The 27,007-nt window shown below is 47.1% G+C and overlaps 1 pseudogene; it reads left to right on the top strand.

The window, feature by feature from the left end:
* The window catches only part of LOC102442678, a 57,127-nt pseudogene that overhangs the window by 24,211 nt on the left and 5,909 nt on the right, over window positions 1-27,007 (top strand).

Genomic DNA, 27,007 nt, shown 5'->3' on the forward strand with positions numbered 1-27,007 from the left:
GCTAGAAGACAGGACAGAGACTGGAGCAGGACTCCGATTACAATGGAAACAGTGTAACTCAAAGGCCCTCCATCCCTTTGGAGAGTCTTAAGGAGATAAAGAAAGCGAAAGACTGAGATCATGCAACTGGGTAGGTAGTAGACATTGATCTAGAGGACATACTATGAACTATCAGAGTGACCTTGCCTAGGATAGGGCCTAAGGGACTTTTTGGTTTATAAGTGTTGTCTCTACAGGGCAGATCTGTTGATAACAACTAGTCTCCTCTGTTCTCTAGGGGCATTAGTAGTGCTAAGGTGGTTATTTTCTGGTTCCAAAGCTCTTCTTCACTGTCTTCTCTTTAGCTCTGTTGTTTGTTGATGTCCCATTCTGACCCATGTCCCTTGCTGGCCCCTGCTGGTCAGTACTGTATTGGTTGCTCCCTGACATCAAAGCTTCTACAAAGATTGTTGTGTACTCTCACGCTGTCCCCAACTATTTATAAAGATGAGGCTTCAACATGCAGGGTGGGGCAAAAGTAGGTTTACAGTTGTGAGTATGTGAAGCAATTTATTATTATATTATTATTTATTATTTATTGTAGTATTTTCCCATATGAACAACTGTAAACCTACTTTTGCCAAAACCTTACATGGGCTTCTGACTCAATTGGATCACCTTAATCAATTTGGCTTTTAAATCTTCTTTTTTGTGTGAGATCTATTGTCTTCTGATTACGAAAGAAATAACATGCTCATTGCAGAATGCAATTGATTTTCTAGAGCTGTTATTTTAAGTTTGCATTCACAGGGAATGCCCATCCAGGCTATTTGGGAGATGCTGGAGGGGCATCTCCTTGAATGCAAATGCATCCTGTGCAGCCTTTGCTGGAGAAAGGGCTTCTGGTGAACCACGTGTTCACAGCTCAGTGCTGCCTGGACAACCTTTCTCGTTGTGCAAACATCTTGTCTCTATCATTGCTTTATTGTCCCTCCCTTTCAGACATGCTTTTAGCAACAACAGCTGGAATGAAAAGGCATTCACTTACCAGGAAATATGGTCTTGCAGGGGCTTTGCTGCTTACTTGTTTCATGCTCTTCACTTGGACAGTTTGCATGTGATTTGAAGAGCTACCTCATGTACACTAATAAAAGGGTAATATGCTAATTAGACCAGGTCAACCAGACATCTTCCAGATGTCCGACTTCCTTCTGGACAGTTAGGGGGTGGCCAGGCCAGCAGGAGGGTAGTTAGGGGGGACCATGCTGGCAGGGGGAAGTTAGGGGGCGGCCAGGCCGGTAGAGGGCAATTAGAGGGTGGCCAGGTTGGCAGGGGGGCAGTTAGGGGGTGGCCAGGCCGGCAGGGGACTGGTTAGGGGGTGACCAGGCCAGCAGGGGACCGGTTAGGGGGCAATCAGGCCGGCAAGCAGAGGCAGTTAGGGGCGATCAGGCAGGCAGGTAGAGTGGTTAGGGGCAATCAGGCAGGCAGGCAGGCGAGTGGTTAGGAGCCAGCAGTCCCGGATTGCGAGAGGGATGTCTGACTGTAATTGGTGTGAGCACAGCAGAACCCTGTGGGATGGGGCCTAAACCGGCAGTCGGACATCCCCCGAGGGGTCCCAGAGTGGAGAGGGTGCAGGGCAGGCTGAGGAACCCCCCCTCCCATGCATGAATTTCATGCACCAGGCCTCTAGTTTATGTATAATTCTGTAGTTCATCGTGTGCTGACTTTTGGGGTACACTCTTTGGTTTTTGAGTATGTACGGCTATTACTCTTATATTCATTTGGTCAGAGTAGGAAGAATTAGTTAGCTAACAAAACCCAGCTGCTATTGCATGCTACACATTTTTCTGTACCCTTTTTCTCCTCCTGCACTGTGGGCCGTATACATGAAGATTACCTGTCCTCATAAATGCCAGGGAGAAGAGAATAACATTTATGGAACATCCAGTCTGTGTCACTCGTATCTTCTGTGACTCAAACCTCACCGCAACTCTGAGAAAAGGGCTGTCCCTATCTTATAGGTCTCCATGGTAGATGCATGAAGAAACTGGGACTCAGGGAGTTAAGTACCTGCCCAAGAAGTTTGAGTTCACTCACCACAGTTGCTGTGACTTTGGATATATTTTTCAATACTATTTCAGGGCTAGAGCCAGAAAAATTGCAATTCAAGGAGAACAAGTTAAATTGCTTAATTGTTAATTGCAAAGACCAAGGTGTTGATTTTCTGTCCAGATTGGTTTTTTTTCAGCTCTTTCTCAAATCTACTTTTTCCTCGTAAACAACCGGCCGGCCAGGTGCCCGGGGATTGACATACGGCTGGGAGCAGATTGGTGTGAGCACAGACAGCAGAACCCAAGGAAAACCTACTGGCTTGGCTGATGGGGTGACAGCTTGGTAATGGGCCTCCGAGAGTGTATATATGAATTAAGCACCTTTCATTTCCTCTACTGCAAAAGCATCAATTAAGCTTGAGTAATCCATGGGTTTCCCCCATTTTCAGGCAGAAGAAAATCAGCACAAGTTGGCTCAAGTGTTTTTTCCCAGGCTTTGATCATTAATCGTCTTCAGCTCTTTCCTGCTGTCCCCATCTAAAAAGACAACACTCAAATAAACACAGCACAACTAAACTAACCCCCCCCCCCCCCCACACACACACACACTGCCATTTCTGGAACCCACTACAAACATTTACTAGGCAATTTGTTTGGGCTTGAGTCCACTGAAGATATGCATTCAATGTTTTGAAGGCTGATTCTATGGAGAAGGGGCCAGTCGGTTCTCCTTAAGGTTGGGGGAGGCTTACTGAGAGCCCTTTTTGGCAGATTGGCCAAGCTGATTGGCTTTGAAATCACTGTCTGGGCCCTGGCTGGGGCTGCCCTGCACTTGAGCCAAACAGATGTGTCTCTGCAGGCCTCTCCATCTGACACCAGCCCGAGAAGGCTTCGTTTGTCTTTAAAAGGCATCCCCTACCCCATACTCTCTTTTTGAAATGGTGTTAGAAGTTCTGTGCTGCACGAATCGATGTCAGCAAGTGTCTTCCCCACATCTCAGACCCTATTGCGATGGTCCGGGGAATTCTGGACCCACCTGATAGGACCTTGGCTCCCTGAGACAGCAAACCTCCCAAGATCACCTCGCTCCTCCTGTGCTTCCAGCATCCACCCACACCTCCCAGCAAAACATCTCAGCTTTTCATGAGCACCGGAGTGGCCCTCTACCCAGGCACTTTCCTTTGGCCCCCACCGCAGCGCTACTGGGTAAAGTTAGATGGAACCTATGAAACCCCTGATATACTACCGCCTTTGTCCTGGAAAAGAGACGATTTCAGGTAGTATCAGTCCCATTTTCCAGATGAAAAGTGGTTTACAATTTTTTTTCAGTAAGTGGAAGAGTCAGAGTCTCTACCCAGAGCTGATTGATTCTATATCCACCCCTGCTTTAGGTTTTTTTTTAAGTTATAAAACATTTTAATCACAAACAGGAGCCTGTTTATGTAGACATCACATTTTATACATAATCGAAGCCTTCCTTTAATTTCCTTCCTTCTCTCCCCAGAGAGATGCACCATCTGACTGTGGTATTTATCACCCTCACGTGTGACTTACAATTTCATGCCATGTAAATATACCCATCAGCGTGTGACTGCAGGGTTTTACATTTTCAAGTTTTATTTAGTTGATATCAGACTGTGGTTTGCTTTTCTTTTTTTCCTTCTGTGACTTTCTTTTTCATGTGTTAGGCATCTACCCATGATGCTGTAAGTTCATTTATTATAACTGCAGAATGCTATTTCATTATTTGATAAGCCACAGTTTATTTATGTTTTCTGTTTGGTGTGCATTCTGTTTTTTTTCTAGTTTCCCACTACTACCCACAGTCCTGCAGTGAACATTTTATATATGTTTCTTTGTGTGTACACTTAAGAATTTCTCTAGGAGTGGATTTCATAGGTTCCATGCTCATAGAGCATGCACATCTTTAATTCCATTGACCATTTCTGAATTGCATGCCAAAAATGGCTGTGTCAATCCACACTCCCACTAGCCACGTATGAGAATTTTCTTTTCTCCACCTGCTCATCAATGCATGATATTGTTGGACTTTTACATGTTGCTGATATAATGGTGCAAAATGCTATCTCTTTGTTGTTTCCCCATTTCCTTTCCTCCCTTTTTAAAAATAACCTCAGAAGAAGAGAAGCCACACTTACAAAGATGATCTTTGACTGTGCTGATTTGTTTTCTTCGAGAAGAGAAGGAGTAGTTTTGGGCATGGGTGTTTTTGCTCTGTACCATGGACACCTGAGATTCATAGCACCCAGCACTGCTGATCATCCTTCCTATGCTTGAAGAATTTCCCATTTTATGGGTCCTGCCTCTCTAGGATGAAACTGTAAACCCAATTCACTAGCCTCCCAAGGAACCAGATTTTACACAGGGCTTCCAATCTGTCAATCAGACATCCTATATAATAAAAGGCTAATATGCAAATCGACTGAACGGTGGAATGACTGGTCGCTATGATGTGCACTGACCACTAGGGGACAGATGCTCAAAGAAGGAGCTGCCCCCTGGTGGTCAGTGCACTCCCACAGGGGGAGCACCAGGCTCATGGCTGGCTCATTAGCCGGGCTCACGGCTGGCGAGTGCAGTGGTGGTGATGGGAGCCTCTCCTGCCTCTGCAGCAGTGCTAAAAATTTCCAACTGATGGCTTAGGCCCTCTCCCCGCAGGGAGAGGGCCTAAGCCATGAGTCAGACATCCCCCAAGGGCTCCTGGACTGTGAGAGGGCACAGGCCAGGCTGAGGGACCCTCCTCCTCCCAAGTCCATGAATCTCGTGCACTGTGCCTCTAGTACCCATATAAATACAAATTTGGAATTCAAAGAAGGAGGTGCTGAGTGGAATCTAGTCAGGTGAAATAATAGAGATAACCTGATTTTGGAAGCCACAATGGTGGAGCTCCCAATGGTAGCGCCCTATAGGCAAGCTTAACCATGGAAACTGCTGAGATGGGATTTCCACTGGAACAGTCGAGGGGCAATTGCACACTCTTCCAGAATGCAAGCTTAATTCTCTGGCCCTCTTACATATTCCCTGAGATAGCCTTTATTAAATTCCTTTGCTGCTTAAACTTGCAGAAGTACATACTATTTGCAACTAAGATCCCCATCATCAGCCTGGCTGGCATGGCTCAGTGGCTGATCTTCGACCTGTGAACCAGGAGGTCACAGTTCGATTCCCGGTTAGGAGACATGTCCAGGTTGCAGGCTCGGTCCCAGTGTGGGGAGAGCAAGAGGCCAGCCAATCAATGATTCTCTCTCAGCATTGATGTTTCTATCTCTCTCTCCCTCTTCCTTCCTTTCTGAAATCAATAAAATATCTATCTATAATAATAAAAGCATAATATGCAAATCGACCGAACAGCCATCTGGACTCCTTCCAGATGACCTTCCAGATGAAGCCAGGGCTGCAGCCGTGGGATCGAGGCAGCCTCTGTGGCTGCGAGGGAGGGATCAAGGCAGCTGCCATGGCTGCAAAGGCCTACTCTTGCACGAATTTCATGCATTGGGCCTCTAGTATATATTTAAAAGCCAAAGCTACTGTTATAACCAGAACAACCGGAATGACTGGTCAACCAGTCACTATGATGCGCACTTACCACCAGGGGCAGATGCTCAATGCAGGAGCTGCCCCATGGTGGTCAGTGCTCTCCCAAAGCCAACCTCCCACAGCCAGCCAACCTCCAGCAGTCCCTCCCCCCAGCCGGCTGCGGTCCTTCCCCCTAACCAGCCAGGCCCAATGGGCCCTGATTGCCCCGATTGGGCCAGTGGCCAACCTCCAGCAGTCCCTCCCCCTGGCCAGCCCGATAGCCAGCCAGGCCTAGGGACCCCACTCATGCATGAATTCGTGCACCTAGCCTCTAGTATATATACATATATATATTTAAAAAGAATCCCATTGTCACACTCACTTTTTGAGCTCTTAACTATTTGCTAGTGCTTCACCTGCTTGTCGTCATCCATCTCTCAAGCACTCTGCAAAGCCAGCATTATTAGCCCTGTTTTAGAGATGAGAAAACCAGGGCATGGGAGAGTAACTTACCAAGAGCAAGTGGTGGAGCCGGGGTTCGAACCCAACATTGACCGACTGCAGAGCCCATCGGCGGAAGATCGTCTCCTCCCACCACAGGTTGCTCTCTTGCTTTTATTTTTTCTTCATAGCACTCACACAAGCTGGAATGATCTCATTTATATGTTTACTTATATTCTGTCTCTTCCAACAGACATAGTTGCTTAAAGAGCAGGACCAGTCCTTGTTCATTGTATGTCTGGCCCTGAAATCACAATTAGATAGTAGGCACTCATAAATATCTGTTGGATGAATAAATGAACTGAACCAACATACCATGGATTTCTTTAGGGAAAATAATCCCACCTGCAATTCTACCAAGCTCAAAATATTTTTAGTACTCTCTTGCATGTGTTCTTTTATTCAATAGTAACAGATTACAATGCCTCATGCCTCTTAGACCTTGAATCTAATGCCTGCTTTTCCTTTCTTCCCAGATATTTTAAGTCCTTCCAATGTCTACTCAAATGTGCTGCAATGCCTGTCCCCTGGGACTGTTTCCCCACAGCCAAGATGGTCCCAGGGTATCTTGGGCCAAATGGGAGGATAGAGCTAGAGAGTTGCTGCTGTTGACAGATGCTCTATGCATCTCTTCCACAGCCCCACTATGACCCAGATCTCAGCCCTTGTGTTTGAATGAGTTAATGGAGCCAAGAAATCCTCAGCTTCTCACCTGTGAGAGGCTTGAGGCCAAATGGCCCCTCATGAATCTGTCAAGCACCTGGTAGGTGCCAGCCATTCTGTTTCTGACCCCATTCATTTCACTCATTATCCTTTCCCATAGACTCTCTATGCCAGCGGTTCTCAACCTGTGGGTCGCGACCCCTTTGGCAGTCAAACGACCCTTTCACAGGGGTCGCCTAAGACCATCCTGCATATCAGATATTTACGTTACGATTCATAACAGTAGCAACATTACAGTTATGAAGTAGCAACGAAAATAATTTTATGGTTGGGTCACAACATGAGGAACTGTATTTAAAGGGCCAGAAGGTTGAAAACCACTGCTCTATGCCATGCTATTTTGGGCTAATGTCCTATGACCACTACCTTACAAATAACTATGACCAGACATCATTGTTCCATGGCCAATGCCTCCTCCAACCAATTCCTTGAAGATGGTTTGAGTTGTCTCTTCCCTCTTCCTCTTTTGTCATCTCTAGCTCACGCTTAAGGGCCAGAGTGAAGAATTGTGATTGTTGACAGGATTGTAAGACCCAACTCTGCTTCCCCCTCCTAAATCAACTCACACAGTTAATTCCTGACACCAGAACACTTAATGGATAGAAAGAACTTTGGGGAAAAGGAACCATGAAAGGGAAAGAAATCCGGACTAAAACATTAATGTTTTCATTTCCCCTAGACCAGTGGTTGGCAAACTGCAGCCCCTTGAGTGTGGCTCTTCCACAAAACACGTACAGTGCGATTGAAACTTTGTGGCCACACTCAAGGGGCCAGAGAGCCGCATGTGGCTCGCGAGCCGCAGTTTGCCGACCACTGCCCTAGACTGTTATATGGTAAACTACTTGAGAACATAAAGTGTGTATGCTTTAGGGGTGTCCAGGTCTAGTTGAATCCCAGTTATTCTGCTACTGTCTATATGACCTTGGGCAAGTTACCTACCCTTGACCTCTCTGAAACTCAGTTTCCTCATCTGTAAACAAGTCTTGTGTAATTGTGCAGTTTAGATATTATGTATGTAAACCACTCAAAGATCAGGCACTTAGCAAAGCCAGGTCAGGTCTGACTTGGAGCAGTCTCCATTCCTGGCTCTCTGCCTGCCCAACACAGACACACACACAGGCACACACACACACACACACACACACAGGCAGACACACATACTGCTCTCCCACATATATACACTTCCCCCCACACTACACATACATATACACATGCCACATACATATCATACCCACATACCCAGACACATATACACACATACACCCTTCTCCTTATATACACACATTGCTTCCACACACCTACCACACAATACACATCACCATACATACCATATACCATACTCATACACACAACACATACATACACACCATTGCATACCACAGGGATACATACACACACATTCCCCACATACAGGCCCCCCCCCCACATATACCCCTACCCCTATATACATACACCACATACACACATGTCCAGGCCAGTTTCCCATCTACTCAGCTGACTTGGTGAAAAAGGAGGCTCTGTGCTATGATTTGAACACCTTAAAGGCCATTTGACTTCAGTGGGAGAAGAAAGGACACAGTTTTACTTCTCTACCTGAAAGGTTCAAGGAAGTAAATGGGGGAAAGAACAGAGTAACAATTCAGGGAAGCGTTTCAAAGACCTAATAAAAACCTCACCAACCCTGTTATTTGGTTCCAGTTCTGCCCAAAAGGTCTTGGAGAACAGCAGGCCCAAGCTATTGCCTAAACAGCCAGGGTTGGGGTGGTGATTTGCCTGCTCTTTCACAGGTAAGTTCAGTTGGCTTCTTGTTTTACTCAGATGGCCTTGCTGGAAGAGATAAGAACCCTCAGAGTAAACTCACCTTCAGGTTGTATGGGGTGTTATATTCTTCCAAATGCCTTGAATGTTGTGCGATTATGGAGCAACCCTTGGGATGTGTCACAGCCGACAGCCATCTGCTCTTGCCAAGCCCTGTGAGCTTTGGCAAAACAGTAACTTGTTTAGATTCACATTGAATTATGGCTTGGGGCCGCAGTCACTAACCAGGCAATGTGAAAAACACACACACACTCGGTTTTTTGGTGTATTTTGTATTACATATTATGATCTTTGGGGGGAGGAGAGGCAGGGAACAGGTTGAACAGATGTGTTTTCAAGAAGGGAATTAAATTTCCTGAGCACTAGGAAGTTCAGCCCCAACACATATTCTCTCACAACATCCACGTGAAATGGGTGCTGTTTTTCTCCCCATTTTACAGGTGACAAAACTGCTTAGGTAGGTAACCTGCTCAGGGCAACACTACTAATCCATCTGTGGTAGAGTCAGGATTCAGCCTCGGCAGCTCGTCTTCCTGTGCTATACAATATATTGCCAGGGGCAAGGTCAAAGGCATGCTATCAGGAGGAATTAACCTTCCTCATATGTTTTCTATAAGAACAATTAATGTTAAATTATAGTTCCTGTTGGAGAAACACGCTTGCTTCTTGGGCAAACCAGTGAGAAAATCAGCCATGCCTCTCCCAGGTGGGAATGACCTGGGGTCTGGCTCTTGCCTCTGCTCTCACTCTCAAGCACTCGAATGATTCTTAGTGGGATTATTGGCATTTGGGGTGGAAAAAGACTGTCCTGATTGCTGTTGGATATGTAGCATCCCTGGCCCCGAGGCACTAAATGCCCATCGTGTGCCAGTCATTGTGGCTGAAATGAGTGTCCCCTCCCTATGTCCTAATCTTCCCAACCCTGCTTAAGAGCCAACGAGAGGGCATCTTGCTGATGGCTGAGATGCTAGGGTCCGAGGGGACAGCGCCTCCTCCTGTGGGGAGGGGTGGAGTTTCCACTGTACACAGGAGGAGGAGAAGGCTGGACTGGGGACCTGAAGGAGGGGGCTGCGTGGAGGGGGTAGGGATGGAGAAGGGAAGAGACTGAGGTCTGGAGCAAGGGCTCTCCTTTATAAGCTAAAGGAGCCTCTGCTCTCCCTAGGCCTCTGCTTTCTGAGGCTGGCTGCTCTGGGCTCGATCTGGAGAAGGTTGAGTGCGTGGAAAGCATTCTGGGAAGGGGCCACAGGTGCTGCCACGTCGTCTTGCAGTAGCTCCAGCCAAGAAGGAATGAGCAAGCCCCCTTCACCTCATGGCAGGATCACCTCTCAAGAGACTTATCATCTTGCTGTGGCCCAGGGACCCCTCTAAGGGACAGGGGCGTTGTAGGTATGGCTCAGGGGTTTTAGGAGGCTGCCCCAGTTGGTAGGCCATTTCACTTGGAAAGTCTTATTTAACATTGAGTTATATACTCCTTTCAGGATAATCTCAACACAGTTGCCAGGGTGATCCTATCTATAATAATAAAAGGGTAATATGCTAATTAGACCGGATGTCATTCTAGATGTCCTTCCTGACGAAGCCAGGGCTGGAGGGAAGCCAACCCGGGTCCCAGGTGCCCTTGGGCTGTGAGGAGGGAAGCAGCCCAGGTCCCAGGTGCTGAAGGGAAGCTGATGCCGGCAACTGGGGGAAGTAAGGCCTACTCTTGCATAAATTTTTGTGCATCGGGCCTCTAGTTAAATATAATTCTGCTCAAAACCATCCAATGGTTCCCCATTTCACTCAAAGTAAAAAGCAGAGTTCTCACAATTGCACCCAATGTTCTACATGTTTTTTTCAATGATTACCTCTCTGACCTTACTTCCTTATACTATCCCCTCTCATTCACTCTGCTTCAACCACATTCCTCTCCCTTGAACATATTGCTACTGCCTCAGGGCCTTTGCACTGGCTGCTCCTCTACCTGGAATGCTCTTCCTTTACATACCTGCATGGCTCTCCCCTCACCTTTTTAGGGAGGAGCATACTGACCACTCTTTCAAGTAGCACACAGTCTGTCCCTGATCCCTAATCCTTCTTATCCTTCTTATCTTATTGACATTTTTTCCATGGCAGCTGCCTGCAAACTCTAACATATTATTAGAAGATGTATTTGTCTCTGTCCCCTCCCAGGGACATGATGTCCATCAAAGCAGAGGTTTTGTCTGGCTCATTCACTGATGTATGTAGTGCCTAGAACAGGGCCAGTGGGAGCTTAATCAATATTATTGAATGAAATGCTTCTCTTAAGTTGGAATTCCTCTGTAGAAAGGGGCTCAAGGGATCAAATTGAAAGCTTTTCGATGCTTCTCATGTTCATACTTGCTGGTCCTTCTTTCAACGTGCATGCTTTCAATTTGATCCTCGTACAGCCACAGTACCCGAGACTCTAAATGCCCTCTGCATAACCTTGACTGCTTGCTCTGCTTTGCCCATTGGGTTGCACTGGCCCGTGAGCCACCCTTTGGAGCTCGCCTTAGCCAGGTTACACGGCTGCTCTGTGGAACTCTGCAGTGGTGTCTCCCAGCCTGCGTTCTCTGGGCTTCCTGGTCTCCTGCCCAAGCCGCTACCTGAGAGTCCATGAAACAGAATCCACCCTTTCCCGCAGCCCTCCCCACCCCCATCCTTGAATGGGCATTCTCAGTGCACACTTCTAGCTCTCCTAGAATCTTTGTTTTTTTTTTCTTGAGCCATAAGTTTGGGAGCTGAGAGGCAGAGGCGGGTGAAAAGCAAGGCGTGCAGCCACACACTCCTGGACAAGAGTTAAAGGATTTCTTCTAGCTGGGGATGAGATGCTTTGTGTTACGTTAATGAAAATGACACAGAGGGGCCAGAGTGAAGACAAGAAAGTAATTCAGAAATTCCCTAAGTTAGAATTGATCAGCAAGTCCAGAATTCTTTAAAATTCTAATGAGCTTTCAGCATTTGTGCTGTTTGCTGGGCTTAAAGAAGCACACGGAAAACAAAGAACAAGAATTGCTTTTAGGTAGGGCGATGATGTCTAATGCATCTATTTTCCTCGCCATGTTCAGTTTTCATTTCATTCTGAGATCCCACTAAACTCAGGAGGTTGCCTTTGGGTTTTCAACACTGCAGGGGATGATCTAAATCTAAATAATAATAAAAAGCCACTGCTTTCATTAGACTTTTATTTTATAAGTTGATGGAAACATTTCATATAGGCATTAGGTTTTGTAACCCAATCTTGGTACTTGCTGAATCCCAGAGGGGCTGTTTCGCTACCTGGGAGATCCTGGCGTTTGCATTATTTCTCCAAGGCAGAAGGAGAAAATGCTTTCAGTGAAGGCAGAGTAGTGTTTTATTTGAAAGAATTCTGTTTAAGGCACACACACACACACACACACACACATTATAGGTTCTCTCTCTCTCTCTCAAGCTATATAATAAAATTATAGAGTTTTGGAATTGAAAGGACCTCGAGATAATCTGTTCTAACACTGGCATGTTACATATGAGCAAGCTTCTGCCCAGACAGGTTAAGTACCTCATCCAAGGTCATCGGCATCTGGTGGAAGAGACCAGACTACAATTCAGGTTTCCTGACTCAAGTCTAATTTTCTTTCTGCTACACCACATTGCCTCCAAAATAAGATAATGTCTATGAAATCATTTTGAAAACTGGAATCCATTATACAAGTATTGGGTGGGTAGAGGGAGCATGATAATGAGTTTCTTTCTTCAGAGACAGGCCTGAGGAACTCAGGTCTTTTTCCAAATGAAGTAAATTCATGTTACGTGAATCACACGTCAGATTTCTAAATAGGTTCCTGGGAATGGCCTCCAGCAAATGAGCATCAGAGAGGTCAAACCAATGCATTCTTCATTCAAGCACAATATCTATACAGTATCCCCTCTTTTACCTTCCTTCTCACCCTCTCTATCTACCTCCCTCTAGTGTCCATTTTTAGTTATTGCAGGCATGTCAATAGGCTGTATACACTCATTACAAAATGTTATGTATTATTTATTAAAATTATCTGGCCTATTTTTAAATATCAGCAGCTTTTATCAAGAGCAAATTAGAATGTTTTTACATCAACAGGAATAATTGGCTAATATAAAGACTTGGGTACTATTTTTAAAAGTTTAAAATAGTTTTATGATTAGAATGAGGACATATTTAAAGTTTGGTTATTAAATTGTTATTAATAAATTGAATCATATAAAAATCCTAATAATTAATTTAAATGTTTTAATTATAAGGAAACACTAATTTTTCAAGGTAGAAGGACAATTAAATTAAATAACATGATTTATTAAAAGCGTTAATTACTACTTTAACTACTTGGAATACTGAGAATTACTAAATATTATTGCAAATGACTTGAGGGAGTAAAATTTTATTTTGGTGCTATTAATAGATTAATTCACTAAATTATTACAGTAACTGTAAATAATTTTTTTATTAGTCTTATGTTGCCCTCTATGATATATACATTCCCCAAAATGTATACACACCTTTGAGTAATTATAAAGGCAGAGTTTATTAAAATACATTTCATTTTCAAAATTGAGCTTTCAGTCCTCATTCATTGTAATTTCTTCTTTTTTCCTTGAAAGAAGCTTGTCCAAGATTTCAGTTTTCTAACCTGACCCCTTGTTAGTGTGTGAAATGTTGGCAAGAACGCTCACAACGCACTGGAAGGAAGTTCTTTGGTAGCCTGGCCTACAGGCTCTGGATCCAGTAAGACAAATAGGTTGCTAACAAAGTCTATAAATCCAGACCCCATTTCCTGACCTTAAAAAAGTCCATGCAAAAGTCTGAGTGATGTTTACAAATAAGAGCCTGTGTCCCGCCATGCGCCCAGCTCCTGTCAGTCTGTGACAAATCGGCCGCGTGCAGGTGAGAAGCGGGCCTGGGGCCCCTCTCCTGCCACCGGCACTCCAGCAGGCAGGCAGGCCCGGTGTCTGACGGGGAGGCCCCGGAGGGGGGTGGGCTGATGGCTGGCCAACTGCACACGCAGGGCTGTTGCCACAGAACAGGCGACGCTCTGGATCAAATCTGACTGCACAGAGCGAGGGAATCGAGCTGTTAACAGGCCGAGTGTACAGTACAAGGAACAGGAAATGCGGGTCAGAAACTACGGAGTCGCAGCTGATGGGGCAGGGAGATGGCATTCAGGCACCCAACCTGGCAGAGAAGTCCTGTGGACGCCTGGGGAGGCTGCACCCGAGTGTCTGCTGTTCACTGACGACCCCCACGCAGCGCACGGTTCTGGGGAAGCCAATCTCCCGAAATGGAGCCAGTGCACGCAGCCAGGCAGGGCCGTGCGGGGCAGAGCGGGGCTCTCGGGCGGAAAGGGTCACGGGAGGATGAGGCAGCGCCAGCCGGAGACCTGCACACACTGGGCTCGGCTGGGTATCTGTCCGGGCACCTCGGATGAGAAATCAGCCTGCAGGGACTTTTCTCTCTCCCTTGACCAACACGAGAAGAGAGGAAGGGCTGAACTAGTGGTAGAAGCAGGTGCCTTTGCTGGGAGCCTTTTAAAAAGACACAGATGTGTGGTGGTTACTGGTGTCACCTGGGATTTACTGCCATAGATGGGCCAGGTGTAAAAAGAAGGCTGTTCATGGTCGCTGAAGAGCCGAGAAAACATTGGGTAAGCCCTGAGCTGCTCAGCATGGGTTGTGCTATCCATCCTAAGATACTGAATGACTGAAATCGCTGGTCAGCCAGTGTCTTCCCTAGACTGCCTCTGAGGGACCCTAAAAATATCTTTGGGGGGCCTGCGGATGGCTTTAGATTCACCCTCCACTCCCCTCAGCACATGGTGTTCCAGGAAACAGGTTGGCAAGAAGGTCCAGGCTGAGAATTGCTGTGCAGGAGATGCCTGGTTCAGAGGAATGTTGTGATTTTGCAGGTCCAGTATTTTAGCCGTAAGCGTCTTTGCCAGAGACAACTTTGCCACAAGCAGTTTCGCCACCTAACTAATTGGCCATGGGCAATTTTGCCTAAAAAGGAGAAAAGCATGACTTTATTGCAAAAAGGTTTGAATACATTTAAAGTGTGTGTAGATTCATAGCAATCCTGCTCAAATAACTGAGTTTATTTGGGGCTGTACTTAAGCACTTGTGGTTGAAGTCTCCCGTTACACAGTATTCTGCGTTGTTTTTGCGTGTTGATGCGTTTCCTTGTTCAGCATCACACCTTCTCTTTTTCGCTAAAATTCCTTCCTTCATTAAGAGAGAGATCGGTTTCCAAATGCTAAGATGCGTGTTTGTAACAGCTTTGGATTGCGTTGCGGAAGCCCCTACACTGTTTGCTCTCGGCGTGCTGTCACATGGCCATTGATAAATGACCCTAAGGTCTCTGGGAAATGTGGACTAAGATTTATATCATATAAAAATGGAAGCACTTCATCAATGGAGAAATGAAACCAAACTGTCAACCAGTTATTTTATCTTTTTTTACAGCAATTGATTCATCGATGGAGAAATGAAAGCAAATAAGAAAAACCCCAACCTGTTATTTTATATTTTTTTATGGCAGTCAATTCGTCAATGGAAAAATGAAACCAACCAACCAACCAAAGAAAAACCCAAACTGTCAACAGTTATTTTATTTATTTATTTATTTTTTTACAGCAAGTGCTTGTGGCAACGCTGTCTGCGGCAAAGGTGCTACAGCAAAGGTGCCCAGAACTGCGATTTTGGAGCCAAATAGGTAATCTCATCTCCTTTGCATGAAGGGCGTGGCCCCTGGGGCAACCCTAAAGCAGAGAGGGACGCCAAGGCTCGGCCAGTTCACTGTGCAAGTCCTTGGCAGGGCAATCAATCCATCCAGCTGAGCAAACTGTTGACTTATAGCACCAAACCAAGCAAGTCGGGCCTTAATAGACTGATGCTGGTTGGCTGCTTCCTCTCTTGAACTTGGTTCTGTTCACAAAATACTGATTTAAGGCACTTTTGATTTTCCAAACTCCTCTCAAACCTTCATGAGGAGGTGGTATAACCTTGGCTTTAAGCAGCAAAGGCAAAGGGAACGAGGTGGGAGGCAGTGAGGATTTACTTCCAGGCCCCAGATAGTGTCCTCTTGGGGTGGGTGTTTCTATAATACACCAGTGGCCTGGGGCTTTACAGATAGAGGCCTGCATCAGCTAGGGGTGTCCGAGGAGTAGAAGGTGTGGTTCTTGCCCTCCTGGAGCATGTAGTCAACTAACAAATCAACAACAAACCATATCAGAAATATCTAGACATATTTCCTTTTATAAAAAAATTTTGTTTTATTGCTTAAAGTATTACAATGAGTATTACATATGTCTCCTTTTTTTTTCCCCTTGACCTTCCCCTGGCCTCCCCTACCCCCCAGTGTCTCGTGTCCATTGGTTATGCTTATATGCATGCATACAAGTCCTTCAGTTGATCTCTAACCCCCCACCTTCTGCCCCCCAACCCTACCCGGCCTTCCCGCTGTAGTTTGACAGTCTGTTCAATGCTGCTCTGCCTCTGTATCTATTTTTGTTAATCAGTTTATAATGGTCTTTATTATCTATAAACTAGAGGCCCAGTGCACAAAAATTTGTGCACTCAGGGGGTTCCTCAGCCCGGCCTATGCCCCTCTTTACAGTCTGGGATCCTCTGGAGGATGTCCATCTGCTGGCTTAGAGCCGCTCCCTGGGGGATCGGGCCCAAGCTGGCAGTCAGACATCCCTCTGGCAGCCCGGCAGCCTCGGGGGATGTCCACTTACCAGCAGGGAGCAGGCCGAAGCTGCAGTCGGATATCCTTAGTGCTGCTGAGGAGGTGGGAGACGCCACCACCGCTATGCTGGCAGCCATCAGCCTGGCTTGCGGCTGAGCAGAGTCCCCCCTGTGGGAGCGCACTGACCACCAGGGGACAGCTCCTGCATTGAGCATCTGCCCCCTGGTGGTCAGTGTGTGTCATAGTGACCAGTGATTCCCAGTCTCTCTGCTGTTAGGGTCAATTTGCATATTACCCTTTTATTATATAGGATGAGTGAGATCATGTGGTATTTATCTTTCTCTGACTGGCTTATTTCACTTAGCATAATGCTCTCCAGTTCCATCCATGCTGTTGCAAATGGTAAGAATTCCTTCTTTTTTTTTACAGCAGCATAGTATTCCATTGTGTAGATGTACCACAGTTTTCTAATCCATTCATCTGCTGATGGGCACTTAGGCTGTTTCCAAATCTTAGCTATGGTAAATTGTGTTTCCTTTAATTGGCGTAAGAGGGACTATGAATGACTGGCCTGGACAGTCCAGGAAGGACTGAGGGTGGAAAGAGGAGATGCCAGAAAGAGAATTAGGCTCATCTGGGCTGGGCCTCTGGTATGGGGTGGTGGGAAGTTGACTTAGGTTTTTGTTTTGTTTTGTTTATCCTCATCCCAAGATATTTTTTCAATTGACTTTTCAGAGAGAGTGGAAGGGAGGGAGGGAGGGAAAGAGGGGGGGGGGGAGAGAGAGAGAGACATCAATGTGAGAGAGACACATCAATTGGTTGTGTCCCCCATGCGCCTCCTACCGGGGCCAGGGATCGAATCTGCAACCCAGGTACATGCCCTTGACTGGGAATCAAACCTGTGAACCTTGGGTGTGCAGACTGACGCTCTAACCATTTAGAACACTGGTCAGGGCTTGGCTTAGGTTTTAGAAATGGAAAGAGAGGCTGGCAACATGGTAGCGCCCCTGACGGTGATGCTTCTGAACAAACTGAGCCAAAAAACTACAGGGCTGCCCTGAAGAAGGAGAAAGGAAAGAAACATCGGCAGGAACTCGCTCGATGGAGAGACTCAGGACTCTCACAGAAGACGGAGGAGGAAGCTTTTATTGAACAACAACAAGAGAAGCTGTGGGAGATAGAGAGGCAACAATTACATGAGGGGTGGTGACTGTGGGAGCAGAGGCACAAGAAGAATTCAGAATAAAAATGGAAATGGAAGAGGCAGCTAGAAAACAGCAGGAAGAACAGGAAAGTTAAAAGGAGAATGAGAACAGTAGAGAAAGAGAGAGAAGAAGAGGAGCCAAAGCTACAGGAAGAAAGAGAGAGAAGGCTGGCGTGGGCTGAAAATAAGCTGGAAAATTTGAGCAAAACCCAGAACCACCCACAGACTGATGAGTGATGGAGAAAGGTGGAGCAAACAGTCCATTCTACAGTAAAATGGGAGCTGGCAGACTTGGAGCTAGGTGTTCATGTAAACACAGTTTCCCAACATCAAACCCCACCGTCCTTATCAGAAGCATGTTTCAGTGTTTGAATGGAAATGGAGCAGTGCTGAAGGGATGACTGTGACCCAGGCGCCAGCCTGGAGGGCGGAGAGGAGGAGACCTACCCTCGAAGACGTGCTCCCCGAGGTCCAGAACTTGGGGAAGGTGATCCAGTTCAAGATCAGCTGCAATGGAAACCTGTTCTGAGGGGCAAGGTATATGTTCAATATCGATCAGAAGAAGAATGACGAGTGGCCCTTTCTCTGTTTAACGGGTGATAGTATGCAGGACAGCAGCTCGTGCGAATTTCCTGGCCCGTGACCCCATGGAGAATGGCAATGTGTGAATTGTATGAAATACAGCAACGCCCAAGAGCTTCCATATGGAGGTTGTTTCATAGATGGTGGAGGGGAGGTAATGTGTCATGCAAGCATGCGCGTGGCTATCTCCTGGGCGTTTGCGATTTCTGGCTATCAACCTGAGCTGCAAATGCCAGGAAAACTCCCTGGAGACTAGGCAGCCCCGCTGTCCTACGCAAAAGCCTCTTGGGATGGGAGAGGGGTAAATACCTCTCATTCTTTGACTCCCACGGAAGCAAAACCAGTGCAAATTAAGTCTCAGTAGGTTATTCTGCACTTATCTTCATGCACTTGGGGTTGGTAGAATGGCTTCTAACTGCATCTACCTAGCCATACAGAGGCAGAGATACTTGGGAGAGAAGAGATCAGGGTTCTGAGAGTGCCCTTGTTGTTGGTCTCATTCCCTTATCACCACACACGCACACACACACACACACACACACACACAAGTGCAAAGATAGAAAGCTAGATCTCTAGATCTGAGAGTATGGGCTGACTTCAACCAGAAAATGACAACAGGTCCCCTGAGAGGAAATCTGTCAAGGGCAGGAGTTGAGGCTTTACTGGCTGAGCCTTGGGAACTGTGGCATGTTCTGTGGTGGGTTAGCAGGTGGTCCACAATATGTTAGCGGGCATGTGGTGAAGAAAACCCCATCCACATCTGATGGGTTGGAGTGGCCCTGTTCAGCGACTAGAGTGTGTCACAGGTTACATGGCCACAGATGTGGGAGTGGAAGGAGCTATGCCCTGAGCCTTAAATAGTATTTTATGCAGCCTGAAGGCAGTGGTAGAATATAGGCTGGAGCTAGGCAGCTGGGCGAGCCCTGTTTGAGTAAGCGTGACCTTGAACACTGCTCCTGTCTCCACAGGCCCCTCCCTGTCTTTCTGGGCAGGGGTGGTGCCTGAGTAACTGAATCCCCAAGGAAGAGCTGATAGGGGCAGCCTCAAGGGGCCCCTCTGGGGTCTTGGCTCCCTAGCAGGGTGAGGGACTCTAAAAAACCAGGCAAAGACTAGGGATCCTTGTAGGAAATTGTGTGGAGGTTGAAACTGCTGGGCTTCGAGACGCTCATACAATTGCTTATTTGCAACTGTTGCCTCTAAATACCAAATAGATCTGGTACATTCTCAGTGTCACCAAGTTATCAACAGCTCCTCACCACCCTGGAGAAGGCACACGGGACTGTAGCATGTTCTAACAGCTCATGACGCTTGTATCTCCAGGGGGCTTCCTCCTAAATTACAGGCTGTCATCTGAAGTATGTGGGATATTTGGTATTGGACTTAGCTGGTGATACATGTCATGTGTTAATTGAGCCTGGGGAGTAAAAGAAAATAGATCTAAATACAAACACGGGGGAAAGGCTTCCCAACATGAAACTGATGAGTATGAACTGCTTACCGATAACTTCCAACAAGTTGTTAAGCTGGTTGCAATAATTCATTTAAGAACATAAAGTCAGCTTTCTCTGAATTTGTATTGCCCATATTTGCTGCTGTCATCCTCAGTCACAGCTGTCAATCACTTTGAAAGCCAAGATGTAAGAACCTGTTCAGGGCCTCTCTGATCTCTCCCTGGAGGACAATTGCTCCTTCTAGAGTGTTCTCTGAGGCTGTGCTAGGACTGGTGTTAAAATGGTCCTGAAATGAAGTTCTGCCCCTTCCCCTGGGAAAGACTCTTCCATGGCTAGAGCTTATCACAAAGACAAGTTCCCCTTGATATTCTTTTCCAACTTTCTGTTCTAAATGGTATCCTGGCAATCATTAATCACAATGAATAGCAAGTTATAATTAATAGAGGCCCAAATCATTCAAGTGGAAGATTACTCTTTTGAATTCTTGTATATTTCTTGGAAGATGTCCTTGAGTTAATTATTTAGTATTTGGGATTTTTTTTCCTTTTAGCCACAGTCTTGTTTCCAGAAAGAACAAATTGGTCACAGTACTGTGGGGGAAGAGGGGATTATGTATAATGTATGCAGGAGACAGATGTTAAAAATAAAAACAGGGCTCTGGGGGGTTTGCTGCTCCCCCTGCTGGCTTTTTAGAACAAAAAGGAAAGCTGCCTGGGCTCCCAGTGAGGGCAGATCACAAGGATGCTTCTAGGGCACCAATGAAATACAACCCAAGGGAGATCGGACCATTGTCAGGTTCCCTTCAATGTGGGACACAGCGGGTGAGGAGAAGAGGAGGTTTTCAAGCATATGGGAGGGTTTGGAGGCTGCAGGTTCCTTGAGGCCTGCCATTTAGTACACTGGGGGTCCTATCTTTTAGATGGAGCCATCCTGTGCCCCCAGGAATAAAAAACCACATCCACGTTGGGAACATGGGACATCAAGAGCTAAACTGGAATATGGAGGCAACCATTCATCAGTGAGACATGTAAGAGTGCAAATTAGAACCATACAGCAACAGGGTCGCTGGTTCTGTTCCCAAGGGGGAGGGGCAGGGAGTGTGGAAGTTTCCAGAGTCTCCACACTGGCCTCCCTGATCCCTGACCTGCTGGCATCGCCTTGGCAACTCAGACAGCTTGGGATCATGTTCCCAGGTACAATTGATATTGATGTCCTACATTATCTTGTTGGTCTCATTCGTGCCACTTGTTTTTAAAAGGGACACAGCTGTGTACTTATTCTCTAGACTCAGCAACTACTGGGTTACAAAGCTCCAGAGAGGAGTCCTAATGCATCCGGCTCCCAGCAGTTTTCAGCATCACTCTGGCATTGGGTTACAATGCCTGGGTCCCATTCCTGCTGACCTCGCTTCACCCTGCTGGCCTTGGGGAAGCCTGATTCACAGGCTCTTCATTGTGAAGGGTTCTGATGGAGAAATGGAGCAGCTTGGGTATTCAGACTGGAATCCTGCACTATGCAAGAGTGGGGAAGGAATGGTGCTTAAGACAAGTTCTAACATTCATTCATTCATTCATTCACTCCTTCACTCCCTCATCAGGCATTAACATCATTAGAAATGCAATTTCCTGCGAAGTTCATGTGGCTTTTAAAGAAAATTATTTCACAGCACTCAATCTTTCCACATTGAAATACATTGTTAGCAAAGATGCCTCACTTCTCCTGCCACCCACCCCCCCCCCATAGCCATATATAATTTTAACGTGGCTTTGCAGCTTTTCCTTGAGAGAAGGAATCTCTCTCTCCTGTGTAGCATCTGGGCTGGTCGTGTGACTTGCTTCCACCAGTAGAAGGTGGCAGAAATGAGGGCATGCCAGTCCACAGCCTGGGCCTCAAGAAGCCTTGACCACTTCTGCTCTCTCTTCAAAACCTTGTCACCTTGACAAGAAGCACAGGTGATGACAAGAAGCCCTCTGCATGCAGCCCAGCTGCCCCAGCTTGAGGACATCCTAGATAATCTTACAACCTGCTGACCTCCAGACTTAGGTGAGAGCCCGTCAAGGGGAGGAGAGCTGCCTGCTCCACCTACAGCTCATGTGAGCCCAGCGGAGGCCAGAAGATTTCCCAGCCTACCTGTAGGCTCGGAACCAATAATCAGTGTTTACTATTTTAAGCTACTAGGTTTCAGGATGGTTTGTTACACAGCAATTGCTAAGAAACACACACATACACAGCAGGAATAGTTTGTATATACATCAGCACTTCAGTTGGCAAATAGAACCAAGACCCACATTTCCCATCAAGTATTCCAAATGCATTCTTAGCAATGAGCAGACAAGGTAGATTCTGTCCACCAAGCCTGGAAGAATTGATTGTTACTAGGAATTTCAAAGATGCTCATCAGCCAAGGCCATGGGAGGTAAAGACAGTTGTGGCATGATTCCTGAAAAACCAATCCACTTTGGATAGCTCCAACAGGGCTGGTTCCAACAGTGGCCAGACTTCCAGAAGGGTGGGGAGTTGCTATGACAACCAGCACACTCTCATTGTGCGTCTATTGCTGTTTTTTGGGGCAGGCATCCATCAGACACACCTTCCGTCCTGTTGGCAGCCTCTCCCCCCACCCCACTGCCCACCTCTGTGGTCTGCAGACCTGTTCATATAGCACAGGGAGCCACCTAAGACTCAGGGTTTGCAGACCCCGTGGAGAGGAGCTGGGTCTCCAGTGCTTCAGGACCATGAGGCCTGCCAAGCGGACTTGGAGCTGCAGGTGGGCTGGCTCCTACTTTTGCACAGGAGCTTATTGCAGCTCAGGGCAGGTGAAGGGGCTCAGGAAAGCACCGCAAGAGAGGCTGGCCATGTCCTCACAGAGGGGACGCTCTCGTTCCGGCTCTTGCTGCTGGAATGTGCTCTAACACAGGCCTAGGCAGAAAGGAAGTAGGGCCCGACAATTTGGGAGCCGCAAGGTTGCTGCCTTCTCCAAACCCTGCTGCAGCCTGCTCTTCTCTCCCCTAGGTCTGGAATTCACCATTAGGGTCACAAGTTGGACTTTTATAATAATCACAGTGCATGTATTATCTCATTTGTATTTTTCTCACCCATGTGAGGCAGGTGATATTATTCCCACTTTTGAGGAGGACATGGAGGAATAGGTACGTTGACTAAGCTGCTTGAGGTCCTGCTTTCTGTGACAGAACAGGGCTTTGAACCCAGGTTGCCCGGTTTGAAGGGCGCAGCTATCACCCACTGTGCCACAACCGCTCAGACAATCAAGGGGGAGGGGCTGCCTTCGAAGGACGGCTGTGAGCCATAGCCAGCCAGAAGGAGCCGAGCAGAGAGCTACACGAAGTCGTTTAAGTCCATGTCACCTTGTAGTGAAAGGAGATGAGGCCCCTGAAATGTTCAGGATCAGGGTGGGAGCCCAGGGTGGTTCGGACATCAGTCAGGTGCTCTTGTTCAGCTCCCACAGCACCTTGCACGCCTCATTCTCATTGTCCTAACCCCATTGGTGACTTTCTGGCCTCCTGTGAGAGCCCTGTGAACTTCTAGAGACGAGGGCTTATGGTGGGTGCACTCAGTGACTGTGGGTCCACACACCTGGGTCAGGGGAGGCCTGGCCCAGGGGCTGGCATGTCAGGCAAGGTAGGTCCAGTTTTGCCTAAAATGGCACCCAGCCTGGCTGGCTGGCTGAGTACCCCCCACTCTTAAGGATAATGCAAGGTCTCTAAGAAGAAGACAGTTCACTCTCGAGGAGTTCAGAGTAAGGGGAGACCCCTTTGGGTGGCAGCACAGAGAGAAGGCCATGTAGAGGTGGGGCTTCGGTCTGGGCCTTGAGAGCAAGAGAGCATCATTATCCATCCCTTGCAACCAACCTACCACCATCTGGTAGAGAGGCCTGCTGGCTAGGGCGCTGTGGACGAGAGTGTGAGAGAGACCCGCTGCTGGTACAAGTTTCTCTCCCTTCAAAGAAATGTTCAGAACAGAGGACTCGCCATGTGGCTGTGGTGCCAAGAAATGGAGACATCATAGCCATTTCTGCCGACGGAGGTGGGCCAGGTAGGAAGGCTCCTCGTGTGCTGAAGCAGTAGGAGGGGCACTGGGGCATTCCCCAAAGGCTGGCAGTGCTGGGACGGGGCAACCCCAGAGCCAGATGTGGACCCAAACCTGGAGCAGGGATTCCTCCACATGGTTCTCGGCCCGCCTGCCTCAGGTTCCCATGGAGGGCTTGTTAGACACACAAATCCCTGGATCCCCCAAATCTCCTGCCTCGAATGAAGAGAGCTGGGCCTTGTTTACCAGTGTCTCCTGGAGATGCTGCCAGCACACTAAACTGGAGAACCGCTGCCTGGAATAGACCTGACCCAGCCCTGCCAGGCAGCAGGCAGCCTTGCATGGAGGCTCCAAGGCCAGGTGGGCAAGCACAGTGCTCCTTCAGTCTTTTATTTTTTAAATATATTTGTGTTGATTTTAGAGAGAAGGGAGAGGATAAGAGAAATAGAAGCATCAATGATGAGAGAGAATCATTGATTGGCTGCCTCCTGCATGCCCCATATTGGCGACTGAGCCCACAGCCCGGGAATGTACCCTGACTGGGAATTGAACCGTGACCTCCTGGTTTATATGTCAATGCTCAATCACTGAGCCATGCCAGCTGGGCACTCCCTTGGTCTTTATAGTGGCCCTGTTCTCCACACATTCCCTCCGCTACACAATTGGCTTCCAAACATATCTGCACACCAGAATTGCATAGGAAGATTTTTCTAAAATATTGATTTTAAGCCACCATCCTTAACCAGCTAAAATAGGGTCTCAGAGGGTGGGGGCCAGGTATCTCCATGTGGACTTCAGTGCTCAATCAAGTGAGGGGACCACTGGGCTCTGCCTTCTCTGGGTCACACACAGGTGACACCAACAGGTGACCTGTCTTTAAATCAATGTTCAAAGACCATAGTCCATCACAATTATTTCAGTATATTTACTCAAGGTCTGAATTTTTTTCTTTTTAATTCAGGGCAGGGGTGGGGGGGCCTTTGAGCCAACTAATTTTTGAGTTTTTGGAAACCAGAGGGAGAACAATGAACGTGAGCTTGTAGGAGGCAAACTGAAACAACACACCATCTGCAACAAAATCAGCATAAATTCTCCAAATGGCATCAGGCTGCCAAGACAACTCTCCCAGGCTCCGCTGTCTGCCTCAGCAGAGCACAGGCCCTGAAGAGGTTCAATTATCCTCCACATATGTGTTCTCAGGGCGCCCGGCAAGGGAAGGGACTGAAATGTTTAATAATCAAGTTTAGAATAAGTCAGAACTCAGCTTGCATTTCTTCTATAGCTTTGATTGCTAATAATTAGCCTATAACTCAACTGTGATACTTGCATTTTAATCTGATTGAAAAATAACTGATAGATGGCTTCATTATCATGGACACACATCACATTTAGATATCCATTCATTCATTCGACAAGTATTTGTCCACTATGTGTGAAGTATTGGACAAGCCATATGGCTTCTGCTGTTGAGTTACTTATGGGAAGGAAGGTGTAATATTGGAGAGGGATTACAAATTAAAAAGTTTAAGGGAGATGTGGGGGGGCGGGGCGGAAATAAAGACCTTTTAGGGAGGAGATGGAATTTGAGTGTGGCCTTGGGAAATAGGCTGGATTTACAGATGCATAGCTTAACAGCCTGGGGAGGAGGAATGACAACATGAAAAAAACCACAGAAGTAGGTGGGTGTACAATAGGTTTAGGAACAGTGTGGTGTTCTGTTGTTTCTTTAGCAAGAGATTGGGGAGCTCTAATGTTAAAGAGATGGTGATGTCGGGTTATAGGATGGCAGGCCTAGAAATGGGGTGCTCATTGACCAACTGATCCTGGGAATCTTTTCCATTCACTCTACATAGTCTTAGAGTCCTTTTCCACACTGTACTCCACACAGCCACCACTGGTCAATTAGTGTTGGCTCGTTCCACACCCCTCTTTGCCCTTTTGAAATCCAAGGAATCAGCATTTTATCTTGGAGACAATGACTGAAGGAAACAGCTCCCCTTGCCCCAATTGAAGGGATGGTACAAACAAACATGAACCTTTGGATGATTAATCTGACAACAGAGCCTGGAAAGGACTGGGATGGGGACAAAGAGTAGTTGAGGCTGGGAGACCAGTGAGGAGGGGGTTGCCAAAATTCAGTAAGAAGTTGCAACAGCCACAGTTAGGGAAGTGGCAGTGATGATGGGGACATAAAGGAGAGGACAGAAGCAAGAGACCTTTTAAGGGTGGAATTGGCAGAACTGGAGGCTCATCTCATGGATACTGGGGGCTGCGAGGGGGGAGATCAGAGGGCTCCAATTCCGTAGCTGAGACTATGCTAGTTCCAGCAGAGGAAAGGCGCTCAGAAGGAGAAGCAGGCTGCGGCGGAGTGGAGGGTGAATTTAGTTCTGGCGTATTGAGTCTGAGAAGCTGGCTCCACATTCAGAGAGAGGCGTTCAGGAGAAGTTCAGAAATGTGGAACCATGGTCAGGGAAAGGAGGAGCTAGAAATGTGCATTGGAGAATCATGTCTGCAGATGATGGTTGAAGGTAGAGGAGTAGATGAGATCTTGAAGTGAAAGAATGGAAAGGAAACAAGAGGAGGAGGGGAGAAGGCAGAACACAATAGCAACCTGTGCGTTAAAGCCATTGTAGAATGAGTTGTGCTTTTTTTTTTTTTTTTTTTTTTTTTTTTTTTTTATCCTTCTAAGTCTAATTGTTCCCAGCCTATTTGAAAACATTCCCTTTCATGTACTAAAAGCCTTTGGCGAATATAGCCTTCCTGACACCATCCCCAATCCCTCGGGTTCAGAAAATGATCTGAAGCCCACACACCAGTGGATAGATACCAACGGCTGGTACCTGGGAACTCTTGGATTTTTGTTGCTGTGCAGATGTCTGACATGGAAGCATATGTGGAGAGGTGCTAAGGACGCTCCTGGATTCAGGGGCCTGGTGCCTTTTGCCTTAAAATGCCCCATCGGAGGCCCTGCAGCCTGGATGCAGAGCAGGGGTTTCCCAGGGCCACCTAGCTGGGCTTCAAGAACACACAGCCTCTGCTCCCAGCCAGGGGAGCCGCTCAGTCCAGTCCCTGCCCGATGAGCAGATGGCTTTGTGGGTTGGGAAGAGAGCGACTAGGCTGGAGCTTTTGCACAGGCACTTGCTGAAGCCTTACAGAGCATCTTCTTTGGCTCAAAGACTGAAATGGGGGCATCCAGCCAGGCCCCACCCTGAAACCTGACGGCTCCCAGAGCACAGACATGGAGTGCTGTGGGCCCATATGCACATGCTCAGAGACACCCCCCCCCCCCCCAGCCCTGCCATATTTAACGAGTTTAAGCACTTCGGTGGTTCGAGAACCAAGCCGCTGAAGCAGATAGCGGGAACGTTCTGCGGAGATATGCTGGGAAAAACACTTTTATAAACGAGGTCACACTATG

Source organism: Myotis lucifugus, unplaced genomic scaffold, assembly GCF_000147115.1.
Source record: "Myotis lucifugus unplaced genomic scaffold, Myoluc2.0 scaffold_85, whole genome shotgun sequence".
Classification (NCBI taxonomy): domain Eukaryota; kingdom Metazoa; phylum Chordata; class Mammalia; order Chiroptera; family Vespertilionidae; genus Myotis; species Myotis lucifugus.